General features: G+C 37.4%; 1 long non-coding RNA gene across 1 annotated transcript; it reads left to right on the top strand.

Annotated features, from left to right (window-relative positions):
- Positions 1–353: 353 nt before the first annotated feature.
- Positions 354–2,299, top strand: LOC142174905 (uncharacterized). Its single transcript, XR_012703985.1, has 4 exons — positions 354–410; positions 491–549; positions 1,060–1,110; positions 2,029–2,299. It is a non-coding gene; the product is annotated as an uncharacterized LOC142174905 (long non-coding RNA).
- The last annotated feature ends 24,127 nt before the right edge of the window (positions 2,300–26,426 follow it).

Genomic DNA, 26,426 nt, shown 5'->3' with positions numbered 1-26,426 from the left:
TAATAGACGAAAGTTGTAAATGAGTGCGCACAAGGCCTCACTTTGAACGATAATATCTCTTGTTATATAAGGATTTGTGTGAGCTACAACCTATTATATTAAAGCGCTTTGAGTCTAGTTTCCAACGCAACAAACCGTTCGTCATTTGGAAGTGTATACAGGAAGTTATGACCATTTCACTGGTCAGGTGTCAGAGCGCGCGAAGTATCGCGCGAAGTCGCGCATTTCGCGCGTCTGAGGCAGATTGCTCAGCAAAACGCGCGAACAAACGCGCGAACAACGCGCGAACTACGCGACTGAAGGTTTTTAAGTACTCTAAAGACCGGAAATGAGAGGAATTGAGTAATTCTCAAGCCTGGGGCTTCCCCAACACCCCCAATTCGACCAAGGGACCCAATTGCACTCCTAAGGTAAGATTTTTGGAGTATTTTGAGTTGATTACTACTCCCAAACACTTATATTAACATGGATTGATCTTAAAAATCCTTAGATTTTCAAGAAATTCCTTCAAGAACTCAAAGAAGGGTTTTGCAAGATTTCTTCCAAAAGGTAAATCCTACACCTTAGACTCACATATATGGATATATTATGGAAATATGAGTATGAGTCAAGTATTACAACTTATTGTATGGTGGTTGGAAGCCATAAATTCCCAATTTAATTACATGAACATGGTAGGGATTTAGAGGTGTTTATTTGATGGAATTTTTGTTGGTTTGGGTGTGAACGGTTGATCACATATGTGATGTTAGGAGTATAAATTGTTAAAGAATAATAGTGTGATGAATTGTTGGTTAATGGTGATAGTTGGAGGAACCAATGCTATAGTTAAGAGGTGTAAATATTTATACCTACAAGTTGTTTGATAATATGCCTAAATGGCATAATTTATGGGATCTAGTACTAATATTGGCCATATTGAGTGTTATATTGTAGATTGAAGTTACATAAATGTATGGGATCATTATAGTATCATTAAGGGGCTAATTTCAGATATGTATGGTTAAAACCCCGTCTTTTAGAAATCGAACTCATCGAGGTTTGTGTGATTTTTGGCAGATTCGTCACACGAGGAGGCCAATTAGAGAGGCAAGGCATAGCGAGCTAGAGGTGAGTAATAGATGTAAATGCTGTTCTGAGGGTTTGAAACCCCGGACTTTCACATCGTAACGCTATATTGAGGCGTGACACGCACTCCATGGCGAGTGCGGGGTCGGATACTACTGGGGATTGTGACTTGGTCCACCCCGTGTGATGTTTATACTATACTGGTGATTGATACACATACTTCATTGATATTACTGGGCTTGATGCCATGTTTGGGGCCTTGTGCCGATTTGTAAAATCCTTCGAAGGATTGATATTACTGCTTAACATGATTTGCATATCATTTAATTTTAGTCCAAGGTTTTAAATGCTGTTTTGTAAACTCAGCCATAATTCTAAGTGTTGAAAAACTTAAATGATATTTTTAAATGTATTCTGGGCTGGGAACTTCTGTTTTGTAAATGCCCAAGGGGCTTATTATATTATTTTTTGGACTGATTATAAAGTGACTTGAAACAGTGGTAACAATGACACTGTGTGATATACTTGAAATAGTGGTAACAATGACACTGGATGATATACTTGAACAGTGGTAACAATGGCACTGTATGATATAATTGGTCAGGTAACAATGGCTGACCGGTCAGGTAACAATGACTGACCAAGATATTGCGCTTGGGCTGTAGGAGCCCCACCGGAGTCTGTACACACCCCCCAGTGAGCGCCGTCGACGATAAATAAATAGGGATGGCTCGGGCTGCACGCCGTAGTGGGTACGGGAATGTACCATCATATGCATTGCGTTGTATTCATGTGTTTGTATCTATACTGTTGTTTAGCTGCTCAGTTCCATATGTTGCTGCATATTTGGATTTTAGCTTACTTTGTGTATTTACTGGGTTTTCTTATCTTCAGACTGTAGTTACTTTTATTACTTACTGAGTCGGAGTACTCACATTACTCCCTGCACCATGTGTGCAGATACATGCAGAGCTGAGTTCGCTCATGAGCGCTGATTCTTTCCTGGCCAGGCGGTGACTAGGAGTAACGAGGTAGCTGTTGACGTCCGCAACCCCGTTTTATCCCTTATCTTTGTTATTTATGATAATTCCAGACTTTGTAAAATATTAGTAAACTCTGTAGTAGCTCATGACTTGTGACACCCCGATTTCGGGCTGAGTTGGGATGGTTTTCCTTGTTCTATCACGTTTATTTCGCATTTAAGATTATATTGCCCATGATTTAGACTTATTCCTGCTAAGTAATTATAAAGAGATGTACTGTTTTATTGATTGGTTGGCCTTGTCCTCACGAGAGGCGCCATCACGACCGGGTTGGGATTTTGGGTCGTGACAGCGTTGTTATTTTGAGAAAAGCCGTAAAGTTCGCTATGCGGCCTGTCTCGAAATCTATGCATTCAAAATAACTATCCGTTGAGGGTGCCGCAATTTATGTATTCTTGTTTGTCGAGGCTCGTCTCATTCATTATTTTTTTAAAGGAATTTGGAACGTCATGGACATGCATCTCGAACCACATCACAATCAATGTACCCGTGATTAGAGACACATTTCGACTCCGTTGAGATTTGGATTTGGGTCACATAAATGTGCACCCGAGTTTAAGAAGGTAAGATTATTAAAATGCGCGCCTAAAGCGATTAGCGTATTATTATTTTGGGTAAGGCCGTGGAGTTCGCTAAGCGGCCTATCCCGAGTTCTAAGTAATTAACACATACATATTTTTGAGGGCCCCGCAATCTGTGCATTTTATTTGGCGAGGCTCGTCTCGTTTTTATTTAAAGGGATAAACCTACAGTGACTACATTTTCTATTAAGTTCGTCTCTAAAATAAAAGAAAATCTCCCAGTTAATTACATGCTAAAAAAAAGGACATAACTTATTAGTTATTAATTTACGGCTAATGCAAATAGAAAATTGCAATCGAGTTTGTACTGTCGCACCTCCTTTTTCCGCGCCCGCGAGGGTGCAAGGCAGTTTTTCCAATTAAAGGACAGTCGAAACGGGATTTATTTCTTTATTTCAGTCATTATTTAGTAATTCATGAAATAGCTTAAATACAATCAACAAAAGGAACAAAGAAAAAAAATGAAATTAAAACTTCAAATTTTCATTCTTCATATGTATTCACGCTTCATATTTCGGATTACAATAACCAGCTTTTCAGTTGTGTACCTGATATTGGAAGCAAAAGAAAATGAATATGAGAATCAGCAGCAGCAGTAAAATCAATACAGCACATCAACAATAGCCCAGCAACAGTAACAACCCAGTAACAGACCGGTGGAGTAGTAATCCCAAAAAAACAAAAGCTTCCAGCTTTGATGAAACAACAATTAATTCTAATTTCAAACAACAAAAGAAAGCAGAATGTTTTTTCTTAGGTTTTTTTTATTTGAAAGCTTAAATATTTTTCGGAATTTTCTATCTCTTAAATGTTCAGCCCTTTTCTCTCTCTTATTTTCAGATTTGTTTCTCTCTCTCGTATCTGTGTATTTTTTCTCTATCTCTCTCTATTTTTTCTCTCTGTATTGTCTCTTTTCAAATCTGATTTCAAGACTTCATATATATAACCCATCCCATAAACCTTTCAATTAATTAAAATCCATATTTTTTCTCTACCCAACCCATTATCTTCCCACCCATCCCCATTACATTAAATAAACATATCACACCACCCCATTATATTTTGTCCCCCATGCCTATATTAAACAAGTACAAGATTCTTCCCCATTATATTTTGTCTTGTCCCCCCTTTATATTAAACAATTATATCACAACCCACCCCATTTCATTTTGTCCCCCATGCTTCAAATAAACAATTACAAAATGTACAATTCCTAAACTACCCCTCTGACCCTATTGCAAATTACTATTTTACCCCCGAAAGTACTATAAATTACCAAACTACCCATCAGCTATAACACATCAATTAATCAAACTTAACCAAAATATAGACAATATGATCAATTTCTAACAATGTTCAAACAACAATATGAACACGGATGAATATCATAACAACAATATCATATGAACACGATTTTAACAACATTTCAACAACAAATCACATGAACACAAATTGAACAACAAAGAACAACTAAAATTTGATTGAACAATATTTTAGCAACAAACCTATTTTCGGATTTAAACAACAACAACAATCAAACAAGTACATTTAGATTAAATTCAATAATATTGAACTTAAAATCAACCATAACAACATTACAACCAACAATTCCTATATCAAACTTAAACAAGATTATGAGACAAATTCACGAAATAATCATAAATGATAAACAAGAAATCAAACTATACAAAATTCGGATTTAAGATCATCCAAACAAAGTATGAACATGAATGAATCTATTCTAACACAACAAACATGACGGATTAAACGATTAAATCAATATATTTCCTTTAACACAACTAAATTCTTTTTAGACAAATAACAAGATCGATGAATAAACAATTATGAACTTAAGCTTGAACTTAACAATATTAACAATTTCTAACAATACATAAACACATGAAACAAATTGAAGAAATAGTTAATTAAATTTCAATTTGAATCTAACAAACATCAAACTAACAAATATTCACTTAAACAATAATACAAACATGAAATGAATATGAAAACAACTAATTAAACTTCTATTTTGAAATCTGAAAATTAATTTAACAAACAACATATGAACATGAACTAAAAATTAATTCAAACGATAAACAAAACAAATATTTGCCGATTTTAGATTCGAAAGTATCAAAACAAAATATGGACAAAATAAAACTCAAAAATCTACTAACCGGACTGACATGAAATATGTATGGACTAACTCGACGAACCTCGACCAAACTCAACCGAGCAGCTCGTCTGAAGATACAGCAGCTGGACGAAGGAGAAGTGATGAACGGCAGCAGCTGGAACGAAATAGAAGTGATGAACGGAAGCAGGAGCAACTGGGAGATGAAGCAGACGACCAACGAACACGAGCAGACGACAGTAGCAGCAGCTCGGAGGAACTGGACGTCGAGCAGCAGCAGTCCGGCGACAGCCATGGCCATGGTGATGCCCAAGCTCGGAGAAGCGAAGCAGTAACGGAGCAGCGAAGGCTTGTTTTGGCCTCAAACTGCTCGACGGAAGCAGCTGGCCTCAAGCTCATCCATGGCGGAATGAGCTGGACGACGAGGGCTGTGTTCATTTGGTTGTTTGGTTGAGACAGAAGCAGCATGGTCAGCCATGAGCGTCGAGCTCAAGCTTGAGCTCGACGAGCTTCGTCAATGGCGGATAGGGCTAGGAATTTCGGACGAAGAAGAAGAAGATGAAGACGATGTAGCCATGGGTGGTCGGAGAGCAGCTTTGTTGCTGCGTCAACTGTTGGACGGTGGTCGACGGGCGGACATGGGAGGGCAACTTGGAACTTGAGGAAGAAGAAGAAGATAGGAGGGTGGCGGATGATTTTGCAATTTTTTAGGGTTTTCTACATTTTGTTTTGTTTTGTTTTTTTGTAAAATGTAAGACAAAAGGGGTTTGGGTCTTTTGGGTTATGGACTGGGTCGACCCAGTTCGAAATGGACTGGGTCGTAGGGAAGATTGGGCCAATTTTTGGGCCTGTGGCTTGAAATTGAAGAAGAGGCCTAATTCCGACTTTCTTTATATTTTTGCTTTCTTTTCTTCTTTTATTTCTCTAAAACTAAATTATAAAAATACTTAACTTATTATTAAGAACTAAATTAAGTTATAAAAGCGCAAATTAACTCCCAATAACAATTAACGCACAATTAAGTAATAATTAAGCATAAAATTGTATATTTGGACATTAAATGCTAAAAATGCAAAAGATGCCTATTTTTGTAATTTTCATTTTTTGTAAAACAAATTTAATTACTAACAATTGTAGAATTAAATCCTACATGCAAAATGCGACATATTTTTGTATTTTTTATTAATTTAACAAATAAACATGCATAGACAAATACAAATAATTATTCAAAATATCACAAAATTGCACACCAAAGAAAAATCATTTTATTTTTGAATTTTTTGGGAGTAATTCTCATATTGGGCAAAAATCACGCGCTTACAGCTGCCCCTCTTTGCCCGAAGACACGAAGGGTTTTCGTGCAAAGATAAAGCGAGCGATTTTTGCCCATCCGAGTACTCCGTTGAAGCATTTTTTTGAAAAAGATTTGACCGAACCTTTGCTGCAAAGGTTTCCTACATATCCTGGGCTAAACAGGAATCAGGTCAATGTAGTTCGGAAAATTTTGGTAGCTGGGACTACCGTGGGACTGCATTGTCACTGTTGTTGCATGTTATTACTACTGCTTACCGATCTCCTTGTTACACCGTGCTTAAAAAGAACAAGAAGCTAGGCTAGAGTACAATTTGTTTTTGTTGCCTTGCTTCCTTGTCTGCTTGCATTTCTTCCGGTGCTTTTCTTCTTTTGACACATGTACTTGAGTTTGTACTGTGACCTCTTGTTGCAACCTTCTGCTTCCCGGTGCTGGGGAATTTCATTGTTTCCTACTAGGGATTCCTATTGTAACCCTCTGTTTTATTGTCCTCTGACTTGATCTTGAAATGTATGCCTCTGTTATCTGGGCGGGCTCCCAACTTCAATACTTGAAAATTAAAGACTTGAAATGTATGCCTCTGTTGTCTGGGCGGGCTCCCAACTTCAACGCTTGAAATATAAAGACTGAAATGTATGCCTCTGTTATCTGGGCGGGCTCCCAACTTCAATGCTTGAAATGTAAAGACTGAATGTATGCCTCTGTTCTATGGGAGGGCTCCCAACTTCAACAACTAAAATGTAAAGACTGAAATGTATGCCTCTGTTATCTGGGCGGGATCCCCACATCAACAACAACTTTTAAAAATAAGCGCCATTCCTCTCTTCAGGCGGGCTCCTGACTTCAACAACAACTTTGAAAATAATCGCCATTCCTCTCTTCAGGCGGGCTCCTGACTTCAACCAATACATCGCCATTCCTTTCTTTAGGTTGGCAAGATTTCAACAACTTTGAAAAATGCCTTTCCTCTCTTCAGGCGGGCTCCTGACAACAACTTTGAAAATAATCGTCATTCCTCTCTTCAGGCGGGCTCCTGACTTCAAACAACACATCGCCATTCCTTTCTTTAGGTTGGCAAGATTTCAACAACTTTTAAAAATGCCTTTCCTCTCTTCAGGCGATCTCCTGACAACAACTTTGAAAATAATCGTCATTCCTCTCTTCAGGCGGGCTCCTGACTTCAAACAATACATCGCCATTCCTTTCTTTAGGTTGGCAAGATTTCAACAACTTTTAAAAATGTCTTTCCTCTCTTCAGGCGGGCTCCTGACAACAACTTTGAAAATAATCGTCATTCCTCTCTTCAGGCGGGCTCCTGACTTCAAACAATACATCGCCATTCCTTTCTTTAGGTTGGCAAGATTTCAACAACTTTTAAAAACGCCTTTCCTCTCTTCAGGCGGGCTCCTGACAACAACTTTGAAAATAATCGCCATTCCTCTCTTCAGGCGGGCTCCTGACTTCAAACAATACATCGCCATTCCTTTCTTTAGGTTGGCAAGATTTCAACAACTTTTAAAAATGCCTTTCCTCTCTTCAGGCGGGCTCCTGACAACAACTTTGAAAATAATCGCCATTCCTCTCTTCAGGCGGGCTCCTGACTTCAACCAATATATCGTCATTCTGTTCTTCAGGTGGGCTCCTGACTTCTTCTTAAATTCTTCATCCTCGTTCTCCAGGGGGGCTCCTGACTTCAACCAATACATCGCCATTCTATTCTTCAGGGGGGCTCCTGATTTCCACCAATGAATCGCCATTCTATTCTTCAGGGGGGCTCCTGACTTCAACCATTTTTTCAAAAGTGATTCCTTTCTTTAGGTTGGCAAGATTTCAACAACTTTTTTTTTTTAAAAAAACATCTTTCCTCTCTTCAGGCGGGCTCCTGACTTCAACAACAACTTTGAAAATAATCATCATTCCTCTCTTCAGGCGGGCTCCTGATTTCAACCAATAAATCGCCATTCTATTCTTCAGGGGGGCTCCTGACTTCAACCATTTTTTTTTTCAATTCAAACTTTTTTTTTAATTATTATCCTAGGAGAAAATTCATCAGACTAGGATTTGATATCTTATCTTAGGAGAAAGATTCATCTGACTAAGATTTTATCTTGGGAGAAAAATTTCATCAGACCAAGATTTTGACTCTAGGAGATAAATCGTCAGACTAGGTCCATTTGTTGTGATCTTAGGAGAAAGATTCATCCGACTAAGATTTTATCTTGGGAGAACAATTTCATCAGACCAAGATTTTGACTCTAGGAGATAAATCATCAGACTAGGTCCATTTTGTTGTGATCTTAGGAGAAAGATTCATCCGACTAAGATTTTATCTTGGGAGAAAAATTTCATCAGACCAAGATTTTGACTCTAGGAGATAAATCGTCAGACTAGGTCCATTTGTTGTGATCTTAGGAGAAGGATTCATCCGACTAAGATTTTATCTTGGGAGAAAAATTTCATCAGACCAAGATTTTGACTCTAGGAGATAAATCGTCAGACTAGGTCCATTTGTTGTGATCTTAGGAGAAAGATTCATCCGACTAAGATTTTATCTTGGGAGAACAATTTCATCAGACCAAGATTTTGACTCTAGGAGATAAATCGTCAGACTAGGTCCATTTGTTGTGATCTTAGGAGAAAGATTCATCCGACTAAGATTTTATCTTGGGAGAACAATTTCATCAGACCAAGATTTTGACTCTAGGAGATAAATCGTCAGACTAGGTCCATTTTGTTGTGATCTTAGGAGAAAGATTCATCCGACTAAGATTTTATCTTGGGAGAACAATTTCATCAGACCAAGATTTTGACTCTAGGAGATAAATCGTCAGACTAGGTCCATTTGTTGTGATCTTAGGAAAAAGATTCATCCAACTAAGATTTTATCTTGGGAGAAAAATTTCATCAGACCAAGATTTTGACTCTAGGAGATAAATCGTCAGACTAGGTCCATTTTGTTGTGACCTTAGGAGAAAGATTCATCCGACTAAAATTTTATCTTGGGAGAAAAATTTCATCAGACCAAGATTTTGACTCTAGGAGACAAATCGTCAGACTAGGTCCATTTGTTGTGATCTTAGGAGAAAGATTCATCCGACTAAGATTTTATCTTGGGAGAAAAATTTCATCAGACCAAGATTTTGACTCTAGGAGATAAATCGTCAGACTAGGTCCATTTTGTTGTGATCTTAGGAGAAAGATTCATCCGACTATGATTTGATATCTTATCTTGGGAGAAAAATTTCATCGGACCACGATTGTATCGGGAGGTAAATTCATCAGACTAGGACTTTTTATCCTAGGAGAAAAATGTAAAGATCAATGATTTGAGAAACTTACCTTTGCAATTTCTTCTTTTCTTTTCTTTTTCCTTTGCGCTGCTTTGTTCTTGCTTGCTGGGGATAATACCGCTGTGGGAGTCTCCTTTCTTCCCCTCCTCCATTCTTTATATATATATTTTTTTTTTTTTTTTATATTCTCTCAACACTGCTGGGGATAAAAGAGTTATCTTTTGGGATAACGTTGTTGAGGATAATGCTGCTGGGGAATTTTATCCCTTCAAATCGATGCTTCATTCTTCTGGAAGCTGCTGGGGAGGATAATGGCTCTTTGCTTTTCTGAGCACAAATGTCATCCCTTTGTTCTGTCTGCTGGGGAACAACTTCCTCCATTGAAACTTATTATGTTGGGGGCAACCCTGGTTCAAAGACCACTTCCTTGGTGCTATCTTTATTCTTCCCCAAATGGGTACCTGATTTTCCAGAAAATTTTCTAACTGAAAAGAAAATTTTCTGCCCCAGTTTGACAATCTTTCTTGTGGCATGCATTTCCGACATCAATGCCATTTCCTTTACCTGTTTTAAATCAAACAAAATTCGTTAGCTTAAAGCGTGGTAGTTGGTTGTGATACTCCACTGGGATGGCTTTTTCCTTTGTCCTTCTTTGCTCTGCATTCCACAAGGGACGATATTATTTCCTGGGGATAATCCTTTTCTGCTGGGGATATCCCTCTTCTTTCGTGGCATGGCTCGGAGACTTGCATTTTCCTGACCTTTTAGTCTCGCATGAATTTTCCAAGTCATGCTTATTGCTCTCCTTGTTTGTCCACGGGCTCTGGTCTTGAGGTTTAATAACCTTTGATTTCGGCAAGGATATCCTTCTTGAAACTCGTCAATCCTTTTGTCAATCTCCTTTTGCTGGAGATATCTTTCTTGACACTGGCCTTGCGCTTGTTCCTTGCTGACTATACCATTTGTATGTACTAGTCAGATCTTATCTTGGAAAGCTGATGGCCTATTTTGAAGTCATTTCCCACTGGTTCTGACCAAACAGACTCTACTGGGGAAATTTCTAAGAAAGGAAGAGATAAAAGGAAACAGAATAAAAGACAACGGAAAAAGATGACTCTTTAACAAAAGAAACTATAAATAAAAACCTATCAAACACCGACTCTAATGGTCATGACATGCATATGTGGCCTATCCTTCGTCATCAATCGTCTTTCAAGGTCTTCCCTTGACTATCCCCCATCTGATTCCCAATCTTATTCGACTTGTAGTGCCCGAAGGGTTTTCACTATCAAGCCTCTCTCATTTTGGGTTTTTCTCTCAGCTTTCATCGCCTTATGGTGTACGTGAAGATTTTCCGATAAGACTCTCTCATTTATATCACTTTCCAGCTGGGGATTTGGAGTGTTGCCGGTATGACTCTATCTGCTGGAGATTAGAGTTCTTTCTGCTGTGGAACAGAATGTTATGTTCGCCGGTAAGACTCTCATTTGTCTGACTTGGCATCTTTTGCAGACTGGTCAGAAGGTCTTTCTTTGGACCGTAATGTGGGTTTTTGGATAGGCTAGAAAGAAAAGGGTATTAAAGGCTCAAAAACAAATCAAATTTGGGGTTCAAAATTACAACCTTCGAAATCATATTTGTTTACAACAAGCGCAACCCTTGCCCCAGTTTCTTGCTTGGGGATTATTTATTTATTATATATATTTTTTAAATTTTTTGTTACACTATGCATATTACGCACATTATGCGCACTATGCACCCTATGACCGAGCCGTGAAGCGCCTACGTATCCTCTTTGAGGAATCAGGTCAAACGTAGTTCCCAATTCCTCTGTTTTCTTCTGACTTTCTTTTGTTTTTTGTTATCATTTTTCTCTCATTTTTCGTTTTTTTATTATTATTTTTTTTGTTGATTTTTTCTTTACCTTCCAGGCTCGTATTTCCTAGTCGTTGCTATTGATTCCGAATGAGGGGTATGAAAGAAAATAAAATAAGGCTCAAAAGGGGTAACGAAGGATAAAGTGTTTAGGTAGCAGAACAAAATGTCTTCGTCATTCCAGTCTTCAAAACATGCCAAGTGCAAACAACACAATTGAACATAGATTTATAGTCTCTTCCGACGGTGCTGGCCTTGACAATTATGTTAAACACTTACTTTTCATTTGTCCTTTATAAAGCACTGCTGGGCGACACTCTCACTCTCATGCACGACCCTCATGCCAATTCGGCGAATCTTGCATTTAACGGTTTTCTTTGTGTTTTACTTGCCCTAATTCCACCTGACTCGGGCTTCAAATAATCTCACACCGTTCTTATTTCCTTTAAATGGTCTGATCACCTTTCCGGAGTTTTATAATTAACTTTTAAGACTAGGCCCAAACTGTGTGCGCATGTCATGTCCCTAGAATCGGCATTGAACAAAAGAAAAACAAAAGATGACTCGAAACAATAAAAGACCGGCTTTTGTATTAGACTACCGGTGAAATGGTTTGAATAATAAAACAAACAAAACAACCAGAATAAAATCCTAACACAACCTCGACAAAACTTAAACAAACTGATATGACAAACTGGAAAGATAAGAAGGTTTGACACAAGACAATATTTGGATTACAACCCTAAGAATAATCCGGACAACAGAAATGACAACAAAATAAGCCACCACAAGCTTCTCTTTTGCTAACCAAGGAACGAAGCGTCCTCCCACTTTATCGAAATTGACATCTTTAGCCACGGAGCTTTGCATCAGTATTGTCCAGCCCATTTCCAACTTCGATATCATCAACCTTAGTCAACAAGTCCTAATAGGATTCGAGTGCTTCTGTTATCATGCCTGATCCCCGCAAAGTGTGCTTCTGGGTCTTGCATTTCCGGCTTACCACAAACCAACCACCTTCTTTCTTTGCGATTCAAAACAAAACAGGTTAGAATGGACTCAGTTGGTCCCCATTATTAACAATATCTTTTTTTTCATTTTCTTTCTTTTTTTTTCGATTTTTTTTTCATTTTTTCTTTTTCATTTTTTTTTCATTTTTTTGTTGTGGTCGAATCTTATGGAGATTGCCTACGTATCATGACCCCGCATGAATCAGACCTTGCGTAGTTCGGACCAATAAAAGATGAACAATACTAATCATTTTTTTTCAATTTTCATATTAAAATAAACTGGGTTTCAATGGTTTGAAGATGACCTACAAACTCGAAAATCAAACAACCCACATATTTTAATCAAAAGATTTACAAACTCAAAAACAAACGGCCAGCTTCCTTTCCCCGTTTGACAAATGCAATCAAACGGCTATTTTTGCAAATGTGGCCCCTTCCAAATTTTGAGGCCGGAGAGGATTATTTTATGACACTTTAAAAACTTGTCCATTCTTTTACGAAAATAGCCTTTCGACAACTGAAAGATACTCTAAGGCTATTTCGGCAAGAACGGTTTAAGACACTGTCGAAGCTAGCTCGGCTTATTTTTTACTAAAAAAAAATTCACCTGACCGTTGACTCTTTGTTTTTTTTTTCAAATTACAATAAAAACCAGGTGGTGCAACACGGCCCTTCAGCGCCTCGGGGACGAAGATTTTTTAAGGCTGTGTGGGTCAACTGAACCAAATTTTAAAAAATGACCCAAAGGTGGCTGTTTATGCAAAGTCAGCCTTCCAGCGTCCCTTTCGGGAACATTCGGCTATGTCTTGATAAAACAGCGTCACCCGACTTCTTTATGACAAAACTAAAATTTGACATATTTTTTTTGGCTATTTTGTTTTAGCAAAAAGTGGAGGATGGACACTGCCCGACTTATTTATGAAAAAAATTAAAATTTTGACATGTTTTTTATTTATTTATTGGTTTTTGGCTATTTTAGCAAAAATGGGGGTTGGACCCGATGAGGGTTGCCTACGTATCTCACATCCGGTGAGAATCAAACCCGCGTAGTTCGGGCCATTAACCGAACTATTTTAAAACAGGATTTTTTTCAGCAACAAATAACAAAACCACTTTCAAAGCACGACTATTTTCATTTTCTTATTTTGAATTTTTCAGAAACGAATAAAAAAAACTATTTTAAAAGTAAGACTCTTTTTCATTGTCATTTTCAGGGGAAGACAAACTATTTTCCTTTATATATATATATATATATATATATATATATATATTTTTTTTTGAAAAATAAGACAGAACAACGATTTTTTTTCTTTCTATTTTTTCTTTGGTTTTAATAAAACAAACTAATAAAACATTTTTTTTCATTTTCTCAAAATTTCGGCAAAGTGTTGACAGTATTTGGGCATTGTTTTTTTTTTCAAAAATAAACAGTCAATTCCCTAACCGCTATTTCTTTTTTTTTTCAATTTTAAAATATTATTCATGATATTCAAAAGTCAGTCAACACACAAATCCGGATCAAATAAATGCGCAAGTAGCAGCAAGTAAGATGCATCAGGATGGTCATTTTTTTTTGGTATACCTGTCCTAGATAGACCCAACCCCTGTGTTGAGTCTCCAAAGTCAAATGCACGTGATGCAAACAATCGCTCCTACTAGGGATCCGGCATGAAGTTGAGTTATTCTAAGTGAAAAAACCTGAGGCATATTGATCTAGCCCTGGCTTACCCAAACGGACAGTTTGAGCCGAAGCGGGGGCAACGTACCGGGAGCACGAAAGTCTACCCGGCCTAGTTACTTGTCCCAACTTCGTCTTATTTGGTATGACTTTAACAGAAAGGTGGGTCACGCGCACGTGTGCACCATAAATTTAGAAGACTCAGAAAGAAGGGGGTTTCGTAGCAGTTGTATATATTCATAATTCAAATAATATTAAAGCGGTAAAAGTGTCATTTAGCACATTGGGCATATATCATGTAAACATCAGATAATAAATAAAGCCAACTATAACAGTTATTTTAAGCTCGAATTCTTGAACCCTGAACCAGTGGTTCTGGGTTTCATCCCCAGCAGAGTCGCCAGAGCTGTCGCACCTCCTTTTTCCGCGCCCGCGAGGGTGCAAGGGAGTTTTTCCAATTAAAGGACAGTCGAAACGGGATTTATTTCTTTATTTCAGTCATTATTTAGTAATTCATGAAATAGCTTAAATACAATCAACAAAAGGAACAAAGAAAAAAAACGAAATAAAAACTTCAAATTTTCATTCTTCATATGTATTCACGCTTCATATTTCGGATTACAATAACCAGCTTTTCAGTTGTGTACCTGATATTGGAAGCAAAAGAAAATGAATATGAGAATCAGCAGCAGCAGTAAAATCAATACAACACAGCAACAATAGCCCAGCAACAGTAACAACCCAGTAACAGACCGGTGGAGTAGTAATCCCAAAAAAACAAAAGCTTCCAGCTTTGATGAAACAACAATTAATTCTAATTTCAAACAACAAAAGAAAGCAGAATGTTTTTTCTTAGTTTTTTTTATTTGAAAGCTTAAATATTTTTCGGAATTTTCTATCTCTTAAATGTTCAGCCCTTTTCTCTCTCTTATTTTCAAATTTGTTTCTCTCTCTCGTATCTGTGTATTTTTCTCTATCTCTCTCTATTTTTTCTCTCTGTATTGTCTCTTTTCAAATCTGATTTCAAGACTTCATATATATAACCCATCCCATAAACCTTTCAATTAATTAAAATCCATATTTTTTCTCTACCCAACCCATTATCTTCCCACTCATCCTCATTACATTAAATAAACATATCACACCACCCCATCATATTTTGTCCCACATGCCTATATTAAACAAGTACAAGATTCCTCCCCATTATATTTTGTCCTGTCCCCCCTTTATATTAAACAATTATATCACAACCCACCCCATTTCATTTTGTCCCCCATACTTCAAATAAACAATTACAAAATGTACAATTCCTAAACTACCCCTCTGACCCTATTGCAAATTACTATTTTACCCCCGAAAGTACTATAAATTACCAAACTACCCGTCAGCTATAACACATCAATTAATCAAACTTAACCAAAATATAGACAATATAATCAATTTCTAACAATGTTCAAACAACAATATGAACACGGATGAACATCATAACAACAATATCACATGAACACGATTTTAACAACATTTCAACAACAAATCACATGAACACAAATTGAACAACAAAGAACAATTAAAATTTGATTGAACAATATTTTAGCAACAAACCTATTTTCGGATTTAAACAACAACAACAATCAAACAAGTACATAGATTAAATTCAATAATATTGAACTTAAAATCAACCATAACAACATTACAACCAACAATTCCTATATCAAACTTAAATAAGATTATGAGACAAATTCACGAAATAATCATAAATGATAAACAAGAAATCAAACTATACAAAATTCGGATTCAAGATCATCCAAACAAAGTATGAACATGAATGAATCTATTCTAACACAACAAACATGACGGATTAAACGATTAAATCAATATATTTCCTTTAACACAACTAAATTCTTTTTAGACAAATAACAAGATCGCTGAATAAACAATTATGAACTTAAGCTTGAACTTAACAATATTAACAATTTCTAACAATACATAAACACATGAAACAAATTAAAGAAATAGTTAATTAAATTTCAATTTGAATCTAACAAACATCAAACTAATAAATATTCACTTAAACAATAATACAAACATGAAATGAATATGAAAACAACTAATTAAACTTCTATTTTAAAATCTGAAAATTAATTTAACAAACAACATATGAACATGAACTAAAAATTAATTCAAACGATAAGCAAAACAAATATTTGCCGATTTTATATTCGAAAGTATCAAAACAAAATACGGACAAAATAAAACTCAAAAATCTACTAACCGGACTGACATGAAATATGTATGGACTAACTCGACGAACCTCGACCAAACTCAACCGAGCAGCTCGTCTGAAGATACAGCAGCTGGACGAAGGAGAAGTGATGAACGGCAGCAGCTGGAACGAAATAGAAGTGATGAACGGAAGCAGGAGCAACTGGGAGATGAAGCAGACGACCAACGAACACGAGCAGACGACAGTAGCAGCAGCTCGGAGGAACTGGACGTCGAGCAGCAGCAGTTCGGCGACAGCAATGGCCATGGTGATGCCCAAGCTCGGAGAAGTGAAGCAGTAACGGAGCAGCGGAGGCTTGTTTTGGCCTCAAACTGCTCGACGGAAGCAGCTGGCCTCAAGCTCATCCATGGCGGAATGAGCTGGACGACGAGGGCTGCGTTCATTTGGTTGTTTGGTTGAGACAGAAGCAGCATGGTCAGCCATGAGCGTCGAGCTCAAGCTTGAGCTCGACGAGCTTCGTCAATGGCGGATAGGGCTAGGAACTTCGGACGAAGAAGAAGAAGATGAAGACGATGTAGCCATGGGTGGTCGGAGAGCAGCTTTGTTGCTGCGTCAACTGTTGGATGGTGGTCGACGGGCGGACATGGGAGGGCAACTTGGAGCTTGAGGAAGAAGAAGAAGATAGGAGGGTGGCGGATGATTTTGCAAATTTTTAAGGGTTTTCTACATTTTGTTTTGTTTTGTTTTTTTGTAAAATGTAAGACAAAAGGGGTTTGGGTCTTTTGGGTTATGGACTGGGTCGACCCAGTTCGAAATGGACTGGGTCGTAGGGAAGATTGGGCCAATTTTTGGGCCTGTGGCTTGAAATTGAAGAAGAGGTCTAATTCCGACTTTCTTTATATTTTTGCTTTCTTTTCTTCTTTTATTTCTCTAAAACTAAATTATAAAATACTTAACTTATTATTAAGAACTAAATTAAGTTATAAAAGCGCAAATTAACTCCCAATAATAATTAACGCACAATTAAGTAATAATTAAGCATAAAATTGTATATTTGGACATTAAATGCTAAAAATGCAAAAGATGCCTATTTTTGTAATTTTCATTTTTTGTAAAACAAATTTAATTACTAACAATTGTAGAATTAAATCCTACATGCAAAATGCGATATATTTTCGTATTTTTTATTAATTTAGCAAATAAACATGCACAGACAAATACAAATAATTATTCAAAATATCACAAAATTGCACACCAAAGAAAAATCATTTTATTTTTGAATTTTTTTTTGGGAGTAATTCTCATATTGGGCAAAAATCACGCGCTTACATGTACAAAGAGAGATTGCTTTCATTCTATATTCTATTATTTAATAACACTAGAACATGAGATTGACACACAATAATATCAAAACAAATTGACTATTCTTTGATTAATTTAAACTAACATTATTAGATGAAGGAGTTATTATACATATGCAACCCCATTACTCATTAATCAGTCAACTACATTTTTATACAAAAGAAAGGAAAACTCTATTCAAGCACAAATCTAAACAGGAGGAATTCAACAGGAACAAAGCCTGGTCAATACTTCATTTCGCCTCAAGCTAAGAGTGTACAAATATGTACCTGGAAATGGCAATAAAAGAAGATGAAAGAGAAGTCGGCAACAGTAACAACACGGCAAGACAACAGCAACCCAACAACAACAATTCAAAACAGATTCGAGGCCCGGGAAAATTTGAAGAAAGCCAAACAAGCTCAATAGAATAAACCCAAAAGTTTGTAAAACAAACTAAACAGCAACAAACCACACGTGTATTAAACCCGAAACTAAACTCGTTTCTCACTTTGTTTTTGTTTTCTCTTTTTCAACTCTCCAACACTCTTGAGATTTTCAGAATGTCTTCCTCTTCCAAAAAATCCTCTCTAAAAAACTATCCCTAAAAAATGTCCTCTTAAAAATGTTCTCCCCAAAAAATGTCCTCTTCAAAATGTTCTCTCCAAAATGCCCCCCCCCTTTATATGTCAAAAATGACTCTTATTTATAGCAAGACTCTTATCTTGAACCACTAACCCGAAATATTCTTTTAATTGCATGTCTTGCCCCCACTACTTAATGTTTTTCTTATTTAATTCCTTTGTCCCCCATGCCTACATGTTTTGTCCCCCAATATATTAAACAAATATATCAACCCCACTCCATTATATCTTGTCCCCCATGCTTAACTTAAATAATCATATTATTCCCCCACTACATTATGCCTTGTCCCCCACTATATTAAACAATTATATCACCTCCACAAACTTATGTCTTGTCCCCCACAATGTATTATTTTAATATTGTTAAAGCCTAGTGGACAGAGCACTCAGATTAAATAATTGTTCAAATGTTCAATTCTAAAAATACCCCTCCGACCTTACTGAAATTACCATTTTACCCCTGAACGTACTGCAATTTACCAATCTACCCCATCAACTATAACCAATTCACCTAATCAATTCCAACCAAAATACAACAAATATAACCAATTTCTAAACAAATTCAAACAACAAATCCCATGAACACAGATTGAACAACATCAAATTAATGGGAATAAGTTAACCATATTGGGAACCAATCCTGGTTAACTTAGACACAAATGAACGAGCAATGAGACAACAATATTAACAACAAAAGTAAACTGAAACAACGTGAATCACAATTAACGGAAACAAAAATGCAAACTGAAATCATATGATGAACAACAAAAAGCAGGAAACCAAACAATACACAAAACGAAACCATTTGAACCAATACAAGAATAAACACTCATGGGAATAGCCACAGTTTAAACCAAACATTTGAACTTCCTAACTTGAAATATGCAACGATACAAAGAAGGAGAAAAATCAGAATAAACCAAACATTTAATTTTACCCGGAATGAGAATTGAACAGAAGATGAACGAAAGCTAACAACAACACAAAAATAGGTCGGAATCCTACCATATTAAAAGGGATTGGGTTCGAATGACAACCTCGATGCACTGCAACTCGACGTCCTCGACTATGTATGGACTGCTTCGACAAACCCCGACCAAAGCTCGAACAAATGAGATGGTTGAGTCTCGTTTTTTGGACTGGAGGCGACGAAAAAAGGGTGAAGCAGTAGCGATGGGATTTGTTTGGAACTAGATGCTCGATGAGGCTGGATGCAGCAGGAGCAGCAACGGGACAGTAGGGTCATTTGGTTGAAGATGATGAACGTGAAGACGCAGCAAAGCAACAACTCAGCTAGACGTGAAGTAGAAGACGCAACAACCAGCAGCCATGGGAGCTCGACGGAGACGAAGAAGATGATCGTTTGGTGTGGCTAGTTGGCTATGGATATGTTGGTTGTCATTTGGACGTGACGACGACGAACGACGGGGACTGTTTTGGTGAGCGGGATGGTGGTCGTTTGGATATGAAGCAGGACGGATGGGAGGGTGGGTCGTCTATTCTTGGTGTTATGCTGTTGAAGGAGATGAATAACGGTGGTCGTTGGTGGCGTTGCTGCTCTAGGTCCAGCATGAAAAAGACGAAGTCAGGGGTGGGATTTTTGGATGAAGCAACAGATCTAATGTCTTAGGGTGTTGAAGATGGTGAAGCCATGGCTGAAGGGTGGGATTCTTAGGTTGGAATGCTGAAGAGAGGGATGCTGAAGGTGTTCTGCAGCTGGGGGCGTGTGGAGGTGGGCTGTTTCGAGACAAAATGAAGGTCGCCGGATTTAATGGGGGGGGGGGGTTGCCGGACTGGTTCACGTGAGGAAGACGAAGTACGACGGGGTTTGAGCTATTATTTTTCGTGTACCGGGGGCTGGTTTTATGACTGGTTGCGATGGAGATTGGAGGAGAAGGAGTGGTGAAAGAGAAGAGAGAAAGAGAGGGGCGGATGGTTTAGTTTTAGGGTTTTGGGGTTTGGAAGTAAAAAATGAAAATGAAAGAAGGGGAGTGTTTGGGTTATGGGGTGGACCCGGTCGACCCGTGTTGAGATGGACCGGGTCATGGGGAAGGTTGGGTATTTTTTGAGCTTGTGGCTTGAATTTGAAGAAGAGCCCAATTCTGATTTTCTTTATATTTTTGCTCTCTTTTCTTCTTTTATTTTTCTTAAACTGAAACTAAATTCTAAAATCCTAAAATTATCATATAGAACTAAATTAATTCATAAAAGCGCAAATTAACTCCCCATAACAATTAGCACACAATTAAGTAATAATTAAGCATAAATTTATACAATTGGACATTAAATGCTAAAAATGCAAACGATGCATATTTTTGTAATTTTCATTCTTGTAAAACAAACCTAATTATTCCTAATTTGTATAATTAAATCCTAAATGCAAATGCGACATATTTTTGTATTTTTTATTAATTTAACAAATAAACATGCACAGACAAATACAAATAATTATCCAAAATGTCACAAAAATTCTCAAAATTGCACACCAAGGAAAATCGTTTTTATTTTGAATTTTTGGGAGTAATTCTTTCATAGGGCAAAAATCACGTGCTTACAATGATTACGATTTTTAAAAACAAAATCGGAGTATGCGTTCGTGCAACTTCGGCCAAATTTTCTTAATAATAATAAAGCGTTACTAATTGTGGACACGTTCGCGTGACATGATTTTTGACGCGCCAAACAAACGGGTACACGTACGCGTGACCCGCTTCAAGATAAATTTCTTAATTAAAAAGCAGTAAAAGGTAAAAGCACATAGGTTCTAATGAGTAATTACACAATTTTGATAAACCAAGTATGATCAAAGGACCGTGCTAGAATCACGGAATTCGGGAATGCCTAACATATTCTCCCGGGTTAACAGAATTCCTTACCCGAATTTCTATGTTCGCAGATCGTAAATAAAGTCAAATTTTCTCGATTCGGGATTCTAAACCGGTGACTTGGAACACCATAAATTATCCTAAGTGGCGACTCTGAATTATAAATAAATAATCTTATTTCGATTGTCACTTAAATTGAAAAAAACTCCCTTATATCCCCTCACGGGTATAGGTAAAAAAGGAGGTGTGACAGCTCTGGCGACTCTGCTGGGGAAAAGAACCCAGAATTTCTGGTTTAGGGTTCAAGAATTTGAGCTTAGAATAATTGTTATATTTGGCTTTATTTATTATCTAGTTTATTCACATGTTTGGGGTTAATGTGGTAAATGTTGTTTTTTACCGCTTTGATATTATCTGAACTGTATATATAAACTGTTACGAAACCTTCTTCTTTCTGAGTCTTCTGAATTTATGGTGCACACGTGCGCGTGGCCCACTTTTCTGTTAGAAGTCATACCAAGTAGAACGAGGTTGGGTCAAGTAACTAGATCGGGTAGACTTTCGTGTTCCCGGTACGTTGCCCCCGCTTCGGCTCGAGCTGTCCGCTCGGGTAAGCCAGGTCTAGAACAATAAACCCAGGTTTTAAACCTAGTATAACAAAGCCTCATGCCGGATCCCTAGTAAGAACGCTTGTTTGCATCACGTGCATTTGACTTTGGGGACTCAACACAGGGGTTGGGTCCGTCTAGGACAGGTGCACCCAAAATAACAGACCATCTTGATGCATCCTATATGCTACATGTTGCATTTATTTAAGGGTAAAAAGGTCATTTGGTGGACCAATGATAGTCGAGAGCAAATGAAAAATGAAAAAGAAAAAAGAAAAAAAGAAAGAAAGAAAAGAGAGAGTGAAGTGTGGAGATAAAGCAAGTTGGGCTCAATTATGTTGTTAAAAAAAGAGCTTGAAATTTCAGGGAAAAAAAAAGATTTTGCACTTTTTCATCATTTTCCGAAAATCAAAAAATCAAAAAAAAAAAAACAAAAAAAATCCAAAAAGATTTTGCATGTTTCATCATTTTTCAAGAAAAAGCAAAAAATAAATATGTTATCTCTAAATTAGTTGTTTTTTTAATTATCGTCCGTATCCAATCTGCCCGAACTACGCATACCTGATTCTCGTCTTTTGGGGCGGGATACGTAGGCAACCCTTATAGGGTCCGGTCTTCCTAGAAAATCTTAGGTTCTTGGCTTTACGGGGTCTTAGCCAAATTTTGCACTTCTAGCCATATTTTGGCCAAATAAGTCATTTTGCAAAATAGCCTCAATCATGTCTTGCATGTTTCTAGTAGGGAGTGTTATTGTCTCACATAGTGTTGGTTTAAAGTTTTCCCATACAGGTGTGGATTTATTTATTGGAGTTTGAGCATGACATACACCCCGTGACCATCTAGTCAGGATCGCTCAGTCAGGAGTTGCTTAAGGAGATTTGTTTTATTTTGATGTTTTGAGTCTGTTCTTCATTTTATGTCGTCTTTTACTTTCTAGTTTTTGTACAATAATGTCAAGTCTTTTGTTATTGTATTTTCTGCTTTATATTTGAAAAAATGTGATGTAACTCAAAAATCCAAAAAAAGAGATGTTGCATTTTATATTTTCATCATAAGTTTTCTTTAGATTACTAATTCTAGAAATGGAAAAAAAAAGAATTTTTTTTTGAGGTAGTTCTTCCTTTAGGCAATTAATATTTAGGACTTAAAATGAGTTGTTTTTATATTTCCCTTAAGTATATTAGGACCAAATATTTTCTTTTAGTACTTCTTTAAAAGTTTTCTTTAAGGTGTTAATTCCAAAATCCAAAAAGATTTTCTTTTGAGGTGTTTCTTTGGAAATTAGTGAAAAATGAAAAAAAAATTCTTTTTATTTTTTCATTAGAACTTTAGGATATTGTACATAGAAGAAAAAAAAGACAACATACTTTATCTTTGGTTTATTTTCAGAGTTTCTCTTTTAGAAAATCAAAATTGAAATCCAAAAATATTGCTTGTTTCGAAATCTTGCATCAAGGTATCAAATGAAAATTCAAAACATTTTTATGTGGTTTATTCTTTAGATTTTCTTCCTAAAAATAAATAAATAAATAATAATCAAAAAATATTTTTCTCTTCTCGGATATTTCCTTAATAGAGTATTTGTTTCAAAAGAATAAATAAACAAAAACAAACATGCCCGTTAAGCTTAAGTTTAGAATAGGTCATAGAACGTTAAGTCTAGAAAATAAAAATAAAAAGAAGAAGGGGGATTTGCTGCTTTTATTTCTCTTTTCTCTTCTGAGTAGTCGTTAAGGTAAAAAAAGAAAAAAGGAGAATGTCAGTTTGTTTACTTTATTCCCGTTCTTCCAAAACTACGCAAAGATATGATTCATGCGCCGTCATGATACGTAGGCAATCTACATAGGGTTCGATCGAATCATTTTATTTTTTTACTATTAAAAGAAAAAAAAAAGAAAAAAAGAAAAAAGGATGAAATTATGGGACGTGAGAAATGAGAGGAAAGAAAAGAGTGATAATTAGAAGAAAAAAGAGAGGAAGGAAAATGATCAAGCAAGTGCTAAAAAAGCAAAGAAAAGGGAGGTTGAAATGAACAAATTGGGATGATGCCAAGTGACCTAATGACCCTAGAAGTCATTCTAGAACCGTTAATTGTGGCTAGGTGCATTGCATGCAATGTGATATTTTTGTTGTTAAATGCCCTAACGCTAACGTGATGGCCTCATTTTGTTATATTCATAGCAGAAGGGTGGTTGGTTTGTAGTTTTTAAAGTGGTAACTCTTCTCTACAACACAAAGTCAAAAGGCAATGGCAGACAACAACAGAACTGAGTTGGTTGATATTGGTGCCCGAAAGCAGTTGGTTGAACATGACAATAGGTTGGTTGAAGAGGTAAAGATGTTAAGACAACACATGGTGGACATGTATCAGGCTTGGATGACTGGGAAGGCACCACCCCCGCCACCACCTAGCTTCCTAGATGCTGCCCTTACCCAAACTCCGGACACAACGCCAGATGATCCTCCATACTCTCCAAATCTACCTGCTTATCACAGCTTTCCCAACCACCCTAGTAGCTCCATCACTCGTCTTCCAACTATCTTTTCCCAAAAGTGCCCTCCTGTCATATCCACTATTCTCAACAATGAATATCCACTCAAAGCTCATGACTAAAACTACCCCGTAGAGGTTGCCTACAAGGTTCCTGACTCATACAAGAAGAGCCCTCGGGATAAGCTTCATGTTGAAAATGAAAGGTTCACAGGAAGAGAAGAGAAAGATGGGATACCCAGGAGGCTGAAAGGCATAGAACAATCCTTGAAGAACAAACAAGGAAGGGAAGACAAGAGTAGCATGGCTTACAAAGAACTGTCTGGGTCCCCTGACGTTCGCCTGCCCGCAGGGTTCAAAGTGCCAAATTTTAACTTGTATGATGGGTGTGGAGATCCGGTAGCCCACCTGAGGGTCTATTGCAGTGAAATGAGAAGCGTTGGAGAGAAAGATGACATGTTGATAGCATATTTCAGTAAGAGCTTGACTGGGGCAACTTTGGACTGGCATATTCGTCAAGATGTTGGTAAGTGGCCTACATTGGGTGACATGGCTCAAGATTTTGTTCGATACTTTCTATACAGATCAGTCATTACCCCAGACCGCTCCTCCCTATCTAGAATGGAAAAGAAGCTGGAGGAAAGCTTTAGAGAATTTGGACTCAGATGGAGGGAGCAGGCTGCTCGAGTCAATACCCCGATTGGTAAAGAAGAAATGGTTAAGCTTTTCCTAAAAGCCCAGGGGCCCACCTACTTCAGTCATTTGATCCCGGCCTCGGGAAAGCCTTTCAATAATGTGTTAAAAATGGGGGAGCTAGTACACTAGGTAATCAAGTCAGGCAAAATCATGAGTTGTTTGAAAGACATTCAGAATATCCCAATAAGCTTGGGTGGAAGAAAGAGAACAGAAAAGATGACCCGATGGGCTTTCCCGATCAACACTTCCAGTCTCGACATCGTCCCCGTGGATATCCTTGTGCACCTGATAACCCTCCCCAATGCTACTTCTCTCCATAGAACTCCCAAAGTCGTACATCACTTTCCCAGTACCCAACTCCACAAAATGCCTATCTACCCCCACGAGCCTACCGAAAACCCCCTGGATCAGGTTTCCGGCCCAATCAAGCCTTTAAGAACGAGAGGTTATAGAAGAAGAAAACATTCACTCCATTGGGAGTGTCATATGCCAGTCTGTTCCAGAGACTAAGGAAATTGGACATGTTGAAGCCGACCCAGATAAAAATGTCAAACCCTTTTCCAAAGAAGTTTGATTTTTCTCAAAGGTGTGCCTATTGCTCAGATGCCCCTGGGCATGACATAGATAAGTGTTGGAATCTGAAGAATGCGATTCAGAAGCATATTGATACAGGTGACATTGTCGTGCAAAGTCCAGATGCAGTAGACACTAGCCAAAGTCCATCACCTATGCATAATGAGACACATATGGTGGGTATGATTTGTTTTGAAAAGGAATATGAGAATTCTTTTGAGGTCCTTGGAGGTCCACGTGCTGCGAAATTTTCAACGCTATCAGAGGTTGATCCTAAGAACGAGCACGCAAAAGGAACCCAAAAGCAACTTGTTAAGAACAATGTGACGGAGACTTGTGAAGGTCCTAGTATTGTTGATGCAGAAGTCAGTGGCTAAGATATTGAGTTTGGCGATTGGAAAGATGCTCCATCTCTTGGCTAGCTAGGGAGGAGTCTTGGTGGTTTATTTTGTTGTCATTTCTGTTGTCCGGGTTACTTCAGGATTGTAATCCAGATATTGTCTTGTGATTCAGACCCTTCTATCCTTTTATCTTGTCTAGTTCCTTTAGTCGTAGTATCTCATTAAGTGTTATCTAGGTTTGTTCTAGGGTTGTACCCCAGTTTATTTTGCTTGTTTTGTTATTCAAACCCTTTCACCATCTGTCTAATACAATTTTCTATTTTCTGCTATTTCTAATCATTTTTTGTTTAGTTCTCTTCTCCTTTATAGTTCTTTTCATGCTGGTCCTAGTGACATGACATGCACGCATAATTCTCAGCCTAATCTTTAAAAGTCAGTTTAGTCAGGAAGCAATGAAACAATTTTGAAGATGATAGTGACATTTGAGGGAAATAAGTAAAGGCATTGTGAGATCACTTCAAGCCCGAATTGTGTGAAACTGGGACAGATAGAACATAGAGAAACTCTATTGAAACGCAACATGCCGCATCAGGGTGAAGATAACGACAAGTTTGCCCCAAATTTGTAGGGGGTCATTCGTGGTAATGAAAGTGAGAGTGTTGTCCAATGGTGCTTTGTATGTAACAAATGTA

This window comes from Nicotiana tabacum, chromosome 3, assembly GCF_000715075.1.
Source record: "Nicotiana tabacum cultivar K326 chromosome 3, ASM71507v2, whole genome shotgun sequence".
Taxonomy (NCBI): Eukaryota; Viridiplantae; Streptophyta; class Magnoliopsida; order Solanales; family Solanaceae; genus Nicotiana; species Nicotiana tabacum.
The sequence above is the reverse complement of the archived record's forward strand: the minus strand, read 5'-3'. Positions and strand labels throughout refer to the sequence as shown.